Here is a 12,923-nt window from a genome sequence, read left to right as displayed (position 1 = left end):
ATTGAATTTAACTTTCGGGATCACTGACCTCAGACCCATTATTTTGTGGTAATAGTCTGCATGCTCTTTGGTTAAGAACCTCGATTCCAAAGACTCTTTGGAGTATTCTCTTTCTTGCCTCTTGAATTGGTTTGTTTTCTCTTAGGTGCCATGATCTTGATGAGTCTTAGCTCAGTGATCACGGAAAAACACACCAAACTTAGAGGTTTGCTTGCCCTCAAGCAAAAGAAAGGAAAGGGGAGAGAGAAGATAAGATCCAAATTCGAATGGTGGAGAGCAGGGGATGGCCGAATGTATATTTATAGGAGGAGGGGAGGGATTTCGAAAAATTGGAAAGAGATATGACATAGAGATATGATTGATGGAAGAAAATAAAATCATGAAATGAAAAAGATGAGATTTGTAATTGAAAAAGATATAAAGATGTTAAATCTGAAATTTTGGTTATGCATCTAAGAAATAAGAGATGATATGATGAGTTGAAAAAGATTTGGAAAGAAATTAAGAGGATAATTGAGTTTTTGAAAAGATTTGGGAAGGATTTGAAAGAAAATTGAAAAGAGATTTAGAAAATTGTTGAATTTTGGAAAATTGAGGGTGAATGATGAAAGTTTGAAACATGTTTATGCAGAAAATTATGAGTCAAAACATGAAAATTTGAAAAAAATTGAAGTTGGGAACAAAATCTCCTCCCCCTGCCTTTCTGGCGTTAAACGCCTAGAATGGTATCCATTCTGGCATTTAACGCCCAATTGTTGGCCATTATGGGCGTTTAACGCCCAGCCAGGTACCCTGGCGTTAAATGCCAGAAACCGCTATGAAGAAAAATATATATCAAACTTCTACAAGTATTAATTAAAACAAATAACTTGCTAATGGCTGGGTTGCCTCCCAGCAAGCGCTTCTTTATTGTCTTTAGCTGGACCTTTACTGAGCTTCATTCAAGCCTCAGTTTTGAGCATTCTTGCTCAAAATTGCTTTCAAGATAATGTTTGATTCTCTGTCCATTAACAATGAACTTTTTGTCAGAATCAATATCTTGAAGCTCAACATATCCATATGGTGACACTCCTGTAAACACATATGGTCCCCTCCACCGAATTTTAATTTCCCGGGGAATAATCTGAGCCTAGAGTTCAACAGAAGAACTTTTTGTTCTGGCTCAAAGACTCTGGATGACAATTTCTTGTCATGCCACTTTTTTGCTTTTTCCTTATAAATTTTTGCATTTTCAAAAGCATTGAGTCTGAACTCCTCTAGCTCATTTAGCTGGAGCAATCTTTTCTCACCAGCTAACTTAGCATCCAGGTTTAGGAATCTGGTTGCCCAGTAGGCTTTATGTTCCAATTCCACGGGCAGATGACAGGCCTTGCCATACACAAGCTGGTATGGAGAGGTTCCTATAGGAGTCTTGAATGCTGTTCTGTATGCCCACAGAGCATCATCCAAGCTCTTTGCCCAATCCTTTCTACAGGCAATTACAGTCCGTTCCAAGATTCTCTTTAGTTCTCTATTAGAGACTTCAGCCTGCCCATTTGTCTGTGGATGATACGGAGTTACTACTTTGTGGCTAATTCCATATCGAACCATAGCAGAGTAAAGCTGTTTATTGCAGAAATGGGTGCCCCCATCACTGATTAGTACTCTGGGAACACTAAATCTGCTAAAAATATGTTTCTGGAGGAACTTCAGCACAGTCTTGGTATCATTAGTGGGTGTAGTAATTGCCTCCACCCATTTTGATACGTAGTCTACTGCCACCAGAATGTAAGTGTTTGAGTATGATGGTGGGAAAGGACCCATGAAGTCAATACCCCATACATCAAATAACTCAATCTCTAAGATCCCTTATTGAGGCATGGCATAACCATGAGGCAAGTTACCAGCTCTTTGGCAACTGTCACAGTTACACACAAACTCTCGGGCATCTCTATAGAGAGTAGGCCAATAGAAGCCACATTGGAGGACTTTAGTGGCTGTTCGCTCACTTTCGAAATGTCCTCCATTCTGTGATCCATGGCAATGCCACAGAATCTTCTGTGCCTCCTCTCTAGGGACGTATCTGCGGATCATTCCGTCTGCGCATCTCTTAAAGAGATATGGTTCATCCCATAAGTAGTACTTTGCATCAGAAATTAGTTTTTTCTTTTGCAACTTGCTGTACTCCTGGGGTATGAACCTTACAGCTTTATAATTTGCAATGTCTGCAAACTATGGTGCTTCCTGAATGGCAAAAAGTTGCTCATCCGTAAAGGTCTCAAAGATCTCAGTAGGAGGGTGGAACTCCCCTGCTACTGGTTCTATCCGGGACAGGTGATCAGCTACCTGGTTCTCTGTCCCTTTTCTGTCTCTTATTTCTATATCAAACTCTTGCAGAAGCAACACCCATCTTATGAGCCTGGGTTTTGAATCCTACTTTGTGAGTAGATATTTAAGAGCAGCATGGTTAGTATACACAATCACTTTTGAACCTACTAAATAGGATCTAAACTTGTCAATGGCATAAACCACTGCAAGTAACTCCTTTTCTGTGGTTGTGTAATTCTTCTGTGCGTCATTTAGAACACGACTGGCATAGTAAATGACGTGTAGAAGCTTGTTATGCCTTTGTCCCAACACTGCACCAATGGCATGGTCACTGGCATCACAAATTAATTTGAATGGTAATGTCCAGTCAGGTGCAGAGATGACTGGTGCTGTGACCAGCTTGGCTTTCAGGGTCTCAAACGCCTGCAGACATTCTGTGTCAAACACAAATGGCATGTCAGCAGCTAGCAGGTTGCTTAGAAGTTTTGCAATTTTTGAAAAATCCTTTATGAACCTCCTATAGAATCCCGCATGCCCCAGAAAGCTTCTGATTGCCTTAACATTGGCAGGTGGTGGTAATTTCTCAATTACCTCTACCTTCACTTGATCCACCTCTATCTCCTTGCTTGAAATTTTGTGCCCAAAGACAATTCCTTCAGTCACCATAAAATGACATTTTTCCCAGATTAAGACCAGGTTAGTCTCTTGGCACCTTTTCAGGATAAGTGCTAGATGATCAAGACAGAAGCTGAATGAGTCTCCAAATACTGAGAAGTCATCCATGAAGACTTTCAGGAACTTCTCTACCATATCAGAGAAGATAGAGAGCATGCACCTCTGAAAGGTTGCAGGTGCATTGCACAGACCAAAAGGCATTCTTCTGTAAGCAAATACTCCAGATGGACATGTGAATGCTGTTTTCTCTTGGTCTTAAGGATCCACTGTAATTTGGTTATAGCCTGAATAGCCATCCAAAAAGCAGTAGTATTCACGGCCTGCTAGTCTCTCTAGCATCTGGTCTATGAATGGTAAAGGAAAATGATCCTTTCTGGTGGCTGTATTGAGCCTTCTATAGTCAATACACATACGCCACCCTGTAACTGTTCTTGTGGGAACCAGTTCATTCTTTTTATTATGAACCACTGTCATGCCTCCCTTCTTGGGGATAACTTGGACAGGGCTCACCCAGGGGCTATCAAAAATAGGATAAATAATCCCAGCCTCTAGTAACTTAGTGACCTCTTTCTGCACCACTTCCTTCATGGCTGGATTTAGCCGCCTCTGTGGTTGAACCACTGGCTTAGCATCATCCTCCAATAGGATCTTGTGCATGTATCTTGCTGGGCTAATGCCCTTAAGATCACTTATGGACCACCCAAGAGCTGTCTTGTGTGTCCTTAGCACTTGAATTAGTGCTTTCTCTTCATGTGGATTTAAAGCAGAGCTTATGATCACTGGAAAAGTGTCACCCTCTCCCAGAAATGCATATTTCAGGGATGGTGGTAGTGGTTTGAGCTCTGGTTTAGGAGGTTTCTCCTCTTCCTGAGGGATTTTTAGAGGTTCTTTTATTTCCTCTGGTTCCTCCAAATCAAGCTGAACATCTTTAAAGATGTCCTCTAGTTCTGATTCAAGACTCTCAGTCATATTGATCTTTTCCACCAAAGAGTCAATAATATCAGTGCTCATGCAGTCATTTGATGTGTCTGGATGCTGCATAGCTTTGACAGCATTTAACTTGAACTCATCCTCATTGACTCTCAGGGTCACTTCCCCTTTTTGTACATCAATAAGAGTTCGTCCAGTTGCTAGGAAAGGTCTTCCTAGAATGAGAGTTGCACTCTTATGTTCCTCCATTTTCAGCACTACAAAGTCAGTGGGAAAGGCAAATGGCCCAACCTTAACAATCATGTCCTCAATGATGCCTGATGGATATTTAATGGAGCCATCAGCAAGTTGAAGACATATCCGGGTTGGTTTGACTTCTTCAGTCAACCCAAGCTTTCTGATAGTGGATGCAGGTATTAGGTTGATACTTGCTCCAAGGTCACATAGAGCTGTCTTGGTACAAGCACCCTCTAATGTGCATGGTATCATAAAGCTTCCTGGATCTTGAAGCTTTTCTGGTAAGCTTTTCAGAATGACTGCACTGCATTCTTCAGTGAGAAACACTCTTTCAGTTTCTCTCCAATCCTTCTTATGACTTAAGATCTCTTTCATGAACTTAGCATAAGAGGGTATTTGCTCAAGTGCCTCTGCAAACGGGATCTTTATTTCAAGAGTCCTGAGATAGTCTACAAAGCAGGCAAATTGTTTATCCTGTTTCGCTTGGCGGAGCTTCTGAGGATAAGGCATCTTGGCTTTATATTCTTCAACCTTAGTTGCTGCAGGTTTATTCCCTACAGAAGTGGTTGGAGAAGCCTTCTTAGAGGGGTTACTATCAGCACTTGCAGGTGTCTGATTCCTCATTGGCGTTTGAACGCCAGGATTGGGTGCTGGATGGGCGTTTAACGCCAGCTTCCCACCCTTTTCTAGCGTTTGAATGCCAGAACTGGACAAGGAATGGGCGTTTAACGCCAACTTTTCCCCCTTTTCTGGCGTTTGAACGCCAGAGTTATTCCTCTCTGGGCTCTTGATGTCCTCAGAGGGATTTTGGGTAGTGGTTTCGTCATCCTCTGTCATTTGTTCCTTTCTTGACTTTTTGCTACTTTGAGCTGAGTTATTCAATGTCTTCCCACTCCTTAGTTGGACAGCTTGGCATTCTTATGTTATATGTTTAGATAGCTGCTGTCTTGTCTGATTCAATTGTGCTTCTATATTCTTGTTATCATTTTTAGTGTCTTGGAGCATCTCTTTGAATTCTGCTAATTGATTTGTCATAAGGAGTAATTGCTGATTAAGTTCAACAATCTGTTCTTGAGGATTAGGATCAGTAGTTACTGCCATAGCCTCTTCTTTTATGGAGGACTCACTGTTTGAGTACAGATGTTGATTTCTAGCAACTGTATCTATGAGTTCTTAAGTCTCTTCAATTGTTTTTCTCATGTGTATAGATTCACCAACTGAGTGGTCTAGAGACATTTGAGCTCTTTCTGTAAGCCCATAGTAAAAGATGTCTAACTGTACCCACTCTGAAAATATTTCAGAGGGGCATTTCCTTAGCATCCCTCTATACCTCTCCCAGGCATTATAAAGGGATTCATGATCCTCTTGTTTAAAGTCTTGGATATCCAGCCTTAGCTGTGTCATCCTTTTTGGATGGTAAAATTGATTCAGGAATTTGTCTGATAACTGTCTCCATGTTTTTATGCTTGCTGTGGGTTGGTTATTTAACTACCTCTTAGCTTGATCTTTTACAGCAAATGGAAATAGTAATAATCTGTAGACATCCTGATCCACTTCTTTATCACGTACTGTGTCAGCAATTTGTAAGAACTGTGCCAGAAACTCAGTAGGTTCTTCCTGTGGAAGACCGGAATACTGGCAATTTTGTTGCACCATGATAATGAGCTGAGGATTTAGCTCAAAACTGCTTGCTTTGATGGGAGGTATTGACAAACCCCAATTTGACGGTTTGTTTTGCATTGAATTTAGAACATCTTGATAACCTTTTGTCACATTTAGCCTAAGAATTAGCATGGTTTTGTTATCTCTTCCATAATTGTGCTTAAGTGTAAAAACATGCTTTTTAAGCCTTATTTTGGTGAATTCTAGTTTCTGTTTGATTCCATAAGATGCCTTGATGTGTTTGCTAGTAACCTCAGGTTGAAATAGGCTAGGCATGGATCAGAGGAAGCAAGGAAGGAAGCATACAAGTAGAGAGAAGCATAAAAAGTCAAAGAAGCAAAGTCAGCCATGCACGCGCACGCGCACAAGGCGCTCGCGCGCACATTGCAGAATCGACCAGGGACGCGCACGCGTACCATGCGCGCACGCGCCGATGCTGGCACATGACCTCATTAATGCAACACGTGCCTGGCGATTTGAGAGGGTTTTTGAACCCATTTTTGGCGCCAAATTGCTAGGGGAAAGGGATAAAAGGATGAAGGATTAAGGGGAAATCATCATTCATTAATATAACATCACTTCCAACTAACTAATCACTTTAGTTTAGAGAGAGAAGCTCTCACTTCTCTCTAGAATTAGGATTAGGATTAGGTTTAGTTCTTAGGTCTAGATTTAGATTCATGTTATTCTACTTCTACATCTCAATTCCTTGTAATGACATTGATTCTGCTTCCATTCTTTTATTGCAATTTCCTTCATGTTGTTCTTATACTTTGTTGTAGATCTACTATTGTTCATTCCATTTTCTTTCAATTCAATAAGAGGTAATTCATAATAAATGTGCTTTCTTTGCTTTTCTATTGTTGATCTCTTGCTTTTGTAGTTGTAGATTCCTTTAATTCTTGCAATTAATAATGTTTACTTCTATTGCACTCTATGTGTTTGTTGAAATGCTTCTTTTAGTTTTAGTGTAGATTTTGTTCCTCTTGGCCTAGGTAGAGTAATTAGTGACTCTTGAGTTATCTAATTCCTTTGATTGATTGATAATTAGAAGTTGCTAATTGATTTGAATGCCTCTAAAACTAGCCATTCCTTAGGAGTTGATTAGGACTTGAGGAATCAAATTGATTCATCCACTTGACTCTCCTTTAATTAGTAAGGGTTAACTAAGTGGTAGCAATGAACAATTCTCATCACAATTGAGAAGGATAACTAGGATAGGACTTCTAGTTCTCATATCTTGCCAAGAGCTTTTATAGTTGTTAGTTTATTTTCATTGCCATTTACTTTTCATGCTTCTTATCCAAAACCCCAAAATAACTCACAACCAATAACAAGACACTTCATTGCAATTCCTAGGGAGAACGACCCGAGGTCCAATACTTCGGTTTATAAATTTTAGGGGTTTGTACTAGTGACAAACAACTTTTTGTATGAAAGGATTATTGCTTGGTTTAGAAACTATACTTTACAACGAGAATTCATTAGTGAATTTCTAAACCGTCAAAAATCCATTCGTCAAAATGGCGCCGTTGCCGGGGATGAGCAATGGTGTTATGTTATTGGTTATTGTACATATGTGAATAGTGTAAATAGCTTATCTTTTGCTTGTTTACTAGATTTTGTTAGCTTTATTTTTGTTTTTCCATTATGAATTCTCACTTTGGCTATGAGTTTGGCTCTAATTGTGTTGTAGGGAATGTGAACTTCAATGCTAACATGTACCAAGGCTGGAACACTCCAAGATGGGAGGAGCCTCAAGGAATTGATCACTCCTATTGGCATCAACCTCCGGACACTTATAGGTATAATTTCCATCCTAATGCATGCCAATTTAATGGCTATGGTGGCTCCTTTTATGACAACCAACCATCACCATATGCCTATGACGCGTACCCACAACATGAACCTCAACCATTCTCACAAGCCTTTCATCACCAAACACCACCCTATGATCCATATCCATCATATAACCAATCATCCACACCATATCCTTATGGCCATTATGAGCAAGAACCCTTAGAACCACCACCCTATCAAGATCACTACCAAGAACCACCTCAAATCTCACCATCTCCATACCTTTACCAAGAAGAACCACCTTCCTACTATGAATCCTCTCTTCAAAATAATGAACCTCCATATTCACCCCAAGCCCCAATAGACGAGCCTCTCACTTTGTTACTCCAAGGACAAGAAGCCATGAAGCGGGATACACTTGAGTTTGTGACCAATTTGACCAAGGTGGTGCACACTTTAGCCCACCAATGCTTGAATACTCAAGGTACTTCCGTGACCACATGTGAAAAGTCAAAAGAAGAGCAAAGTGTGAAGGAGAAATTGGAAAATTCGGTGGAGAAGGAGGAGTCAAATTTTGTGTTGGAACAATTGGAGGAGCCTATGATCATTGAAGAAAAGGAAGAGGTGGTTGAAGATTTAGGAGATGTTGAAAGTCCAAGGGAATGTAGCATCATGGAGAACTCTTCCAAGAAGCTTGATATTGATGTTGAGGAGGGTGCGCAATCTCCAAGGCATATCATCGTTGGAGACTTGGAAGAAGTTTATCAAGAAATGGATTCAATCATAGATGAATTGCTCTCTACAATGGAATCCTCACCCGTTGGACATGGAGTTGAAATTATAGAAGAGTGTGCACAACCTCCCAAGGAAGATGAGAAGGGCATGGTGTATATTGAAATTGAAGGATATGAAGAGGTTGATCAAGAGATGACCTCATTCATCAATGAATTTCTATCCAAAATTGAATCGTCTCTCATTAAACAAGATGAAGTTCTTGAAGATAACACCAAGCCAAGAAAAAGGGAAAAGGTTGAAATTGAAGAAATTTGTCAAGAGGTGGAAATACACAAAGAAGAGCACAAGGAAGTAGACCTTGCATTGTCTAAGTGTGGGGAAGCCCCTCTTCCCAAGTCACCATTCAATACAACATTCAAGTGGGTAAAACTCTTATCCCTTAGCTTCAATTTCTCACTTGAATATGGTTTAATTGAAAATGATGGTCAACTTAGAGCTCTTTGTGGAGTTAAAAGTATAAGAGAGTTGTGCAGTGGTTGGAAACATCATTCTAAGCTCATGATGGTTGTAAGCTCAACATTCAAGAACAATGGTTGGTGTAGAACCAAATTGCATGGGTCTAGGAAGTTGTTTGGAAGCTTCTTTGAGAATTTTACATGTCAACCACCCGGAAAGAAAATGTATGAAGATCGAATCGAAGATGGGTGTGAAGATAAGATATGGGATCCCGGTTCGCTATGTAAAGACCAACTATGGGGACTCATATCTTGGGTGGAACTTTGCCCAAGTTTGATGAATATGGTTGGAAATTCTGTCAACCAATTGAGGAGCAAAGATCCTTGGAGATTCAAGGATGAGTACAAACATAAGCCACCATGACAATAAGCATCTCAAAATGTCCAACTTAAGGACTTAAACTAAAAGTGCTAGGTGGGAGACACCCCACCATGGTAAACCCTTTCCATTCCCTTTTAAATTTGCCTAATAAGTGATTTGAGTTACCATTGTAGGTAGATGTTTCATACAAATTTGTTTGTACAATTTAATTGTTAGCTTAGTCACATGCATATTGTGTTTAGTAGTAGATGAATAATATCAAAAATTGCATTTTTTTGTGAATTCTATGATGGTTGAGTGAATAAGAGTTGTGAACACTAAGGGGAGCACCCAGCAAAAAAAAAAAAAAAAAAAAAGAGAAGAGGGGGAGCGCAGACGCGCACTACGTGCGGGCGCGCCGACTGTTAGATCCTGGAAGTTCGCGCGGACGCGCACCTGCCGCGTCCGCGCCGATTTGCTGCTACAAATGATTGGGCCAAACCCCAGAGAGTTAAGCCATTTCTGGGCTAGCTCTAGGCCCCAGGCCCAACCCCATCTGCGCGAGCGCACGCATCGCGCCAGCGCGCCATTTCACAAATTCGTCAATGTACGCGGACACTTGCCGCGTGCGCGTCCTTGCACGGTGCCACCAAACTAGGCCATGGACCAGAGAGTTGGGCGTGCCTCAAGCCCATTCTAAGCCTAAGGCCCAATCTCATGTACGCGTGCGCGCATGGTACGCGCACGCGCCCCTGCCTCATATGCCACCCCACGTTAGCGCGCACTGTACGCTCACGCGTGGATCTCCATCCCCCTCAATTCACGCGGACGCGTACATGCCGCGTGCGCGCAAACCTCGTGGCGCGACTCCCAGGCCATTCTCTAGAGAGTTAGGCCTGAGTTGGGCCAACTCTAAGCCCCTGGCCCAACTCCATGCACGCGTGCGCGCACGGTACGCGCACGCGTCCTTTCCTCTTTCTGCTCATCCCCGCTTAAGCGCGTTGTACGCGCACGCGTCGGGTCCACATTCTCTCAATGGGCGCGGACGCGCAAGGTGCGTGCGTGCGCCAATTCAAAAATCGGGATAACCCTAGCTCGCGAAGCACACTGCGCAGTCGCGCAACCCATCCCCCCAACCTCCATCTTCTTCTTCTCCTCGCCCCAACTGTCATCGCAGCAGCAACACCGGCCGCCGCCGCGCCATCTTCACCGCCGGCGACTCGCCCTCCCTCATCATCACCTTCTCTTCCCCCTCTCACCACCACCCATTCTCTCTCTCTCTCACTCCTCTCTTCCTCCTCCCGGCCGAACTCCCACCGCGCCACCGCCTCCGCCTCCGCGCCACCCTCACCGCCTTCCTCTCTCTCTCTTCCCTTCTCTCTTACTCCTCTGACTGACTCACCCTCTCACCATCGTCGTCCCTCCGCCCTTCAGTTTCTCAAACCACCGCGCCACCGTTCACGGCGGTGCCAATCTGTCTCTGCTGCCCTATCGTCGTTTCCCCCCTTTTCCATTTTCAGTTTTTCCCGGCTCCCAGGTTCCTGCTCCATTTCTGTTAATTCTTTTCTATTTTTCCTTTTTATTTGTTCATTCATGTTCGTTCCTAGAATTGCATGTTAGTTAGCTAAATTCAAATGTTGTATGTTAGGATTAGTTAGAAATACTTGCGGTTAGGTAGCTAGGACTGGATAGAGGATTCTAGGCCTGATAAGTGCTCTGTATGTGCTTACTTGCTGTTTGTCTGTTTGAATGTTGTATGCTGATTTTGGACTGCTTTTTATGCACTTCTTGTTGCCTGAATGCTGTACCACTGCTGCTGTGCTTAATTGATGCTGCTTTTTTACTGTTTGTGCTATTCTGCTATCCGGGAACGTCCAATTTTAAGCCGGAATGCTGCCCGATTTTCAAGGAAATTAGTTTCATTTTGACCTTTATTTCAGTTTTGGGCAAATTTTCGTTTCCTTTTTGACTTCCCGGATTTGCACAATCATCGTGAACATGAACCGCAATTTCTCATTCAATTGGGCCTATATATCATCATATCGCTAATCCACTTTTCTAACTCACTAATTTCTTTCACCATTTTACTTACACTCACTTTTAACCCTCTTTAACAATTCTTTCATGAATATGATGATATTAGTGCCTTTTGCATATGAGGTGTTACCTTTAATGAGGATTACGGTTTTGGTTCATTCACTTATGCCTACTTGTTCACTTTTACATATTCAGTGCAACATCATGATTGCTCTTTGATAATTGTATCCTGAACATGCTTTCTCGTTACATGCTACATGTTTTATATATTCTATCACATTTTTTTCAGGATGTCGGTTAAAGGCAAAGCCATAGCCACCGCCTCTAAAAAGATAAAACACTCTACCCCCTCCATTCCTTCCATCTACAAGAACTATGCTAGGAATCCATTGCAGGACGAGGATAAAGAGAATCAGCAGTTGCCTTCTACCAATCCTGGCAAATTCCCCAATCTCTACTGTGAGCTTCGGTTCTCTAGATATCGAACCACGAAGCTAAATATTGAGAAGAAGTTGCTCCTACCTAATGATGTGAGACGGCGCATTAATGGTCGGATCCTTGAGTTAGGTATTGACTTTGTTGACCGGGATTTGGGTGACATTAATATATCTTGGGTGAGGGAATTCTACTGCAACTTCTTCCGTCCGACCTTGGATTCAGTTCAGCTGAGGGGTAGAGAGATTATGCTCACCGAGGCCGCCATTGGGGAGGCATTACATTGCCGATACATTCCGCATGACCAGTGTGCCCATCATCAGGCTGAGATAGCCATCCATACCATGACTTTTGATTATGAGGCGCTTCGGCGCGTGATTGGGATACCGGAGGCTTCATGGGTTATGGATGCGGGCAACACCAAGCCAAAGGGGATGTTATTCACTCATTTGACTAGGGAGGCCAGGACTTGGCAGATGATCTTCGCCCACTACGTCCTGCCTACCACCCACTTTTCTGAGGTCCCCATGGAGATGCTTCTGCTGATCGGGTGTGTTATGGAAGGGAAGGATGTCTCCTTCCCTAGACTTATCCGACAGTGCATGTGGCGGGCGCATATTCGTGGCCTACTTCCGTTTCCTACATTGGTCACAAGTATGGCAGCCCTGGCTGATGTCCCGTGGTCAGATGATGATGTGCAACCACCACCAGCTGATGCAGATGACAGGGAGATTACTATCCCCTGGGGTGTTTGGGTGCACGAGAAGCCACCTGCTAGCCGCCGCTCTCGGGCTAGGGCTGTCATAGGGACACCTTCACCACCAGCCCCTGCAGCTGGCCCATCCTCTTCTACAGCCGCAGCTCCTTCACCATCTACAGACCCTCCAGCAGCACCTGAGCCTACCTATCTCCTGGTCCAGCGTCTCTTCCGGTTCTTAGAGCGAGAGCAACACCATGTCAGACGCCGTTTGGATCAGATGGACCAGGCCCTTATCTCTCTGGGCGCTGAGCTACCTCCGCTTCCCGATTCTCCGGCCTCCGATGAGCAGGATCATCAGGAGGAGGACGCGGAGGCACCAGCTCAGCAGGATGCCCCTGACACTACAGAGCCAGCACACATGGAGGCACCACCTCAGACACAGGAGACTCAGCCGGTCCCACAGCCACAGTTAGAGCCAGAGCCTATCGTTGTACCTCCCACTGATCCTCCGGTTTAGCATCGAGGACGATGCTTGGTTTTAAGTGTGGGGAGGGCACCGGTAGCATTATTTGGGAACCGGTGAACTTTT

This window comes from Arachis ipaensis, chromosome B8 (assembly GCF_059453495.1).
Source record: "Arachis ipaensis isolate K30076 ecotype BB chromosome B8, ASM5945349v1, whole genome shotgun sequence".
Lineage (NCBI taxonomy): Eukaryota > Viridiplantae > Streptophyta > Magnoliopsida > Fabales > Fabaceae > Arachis > Arachis ipaensis.
Note: the sequence above shows the minus strand (reverse complement) of the source record.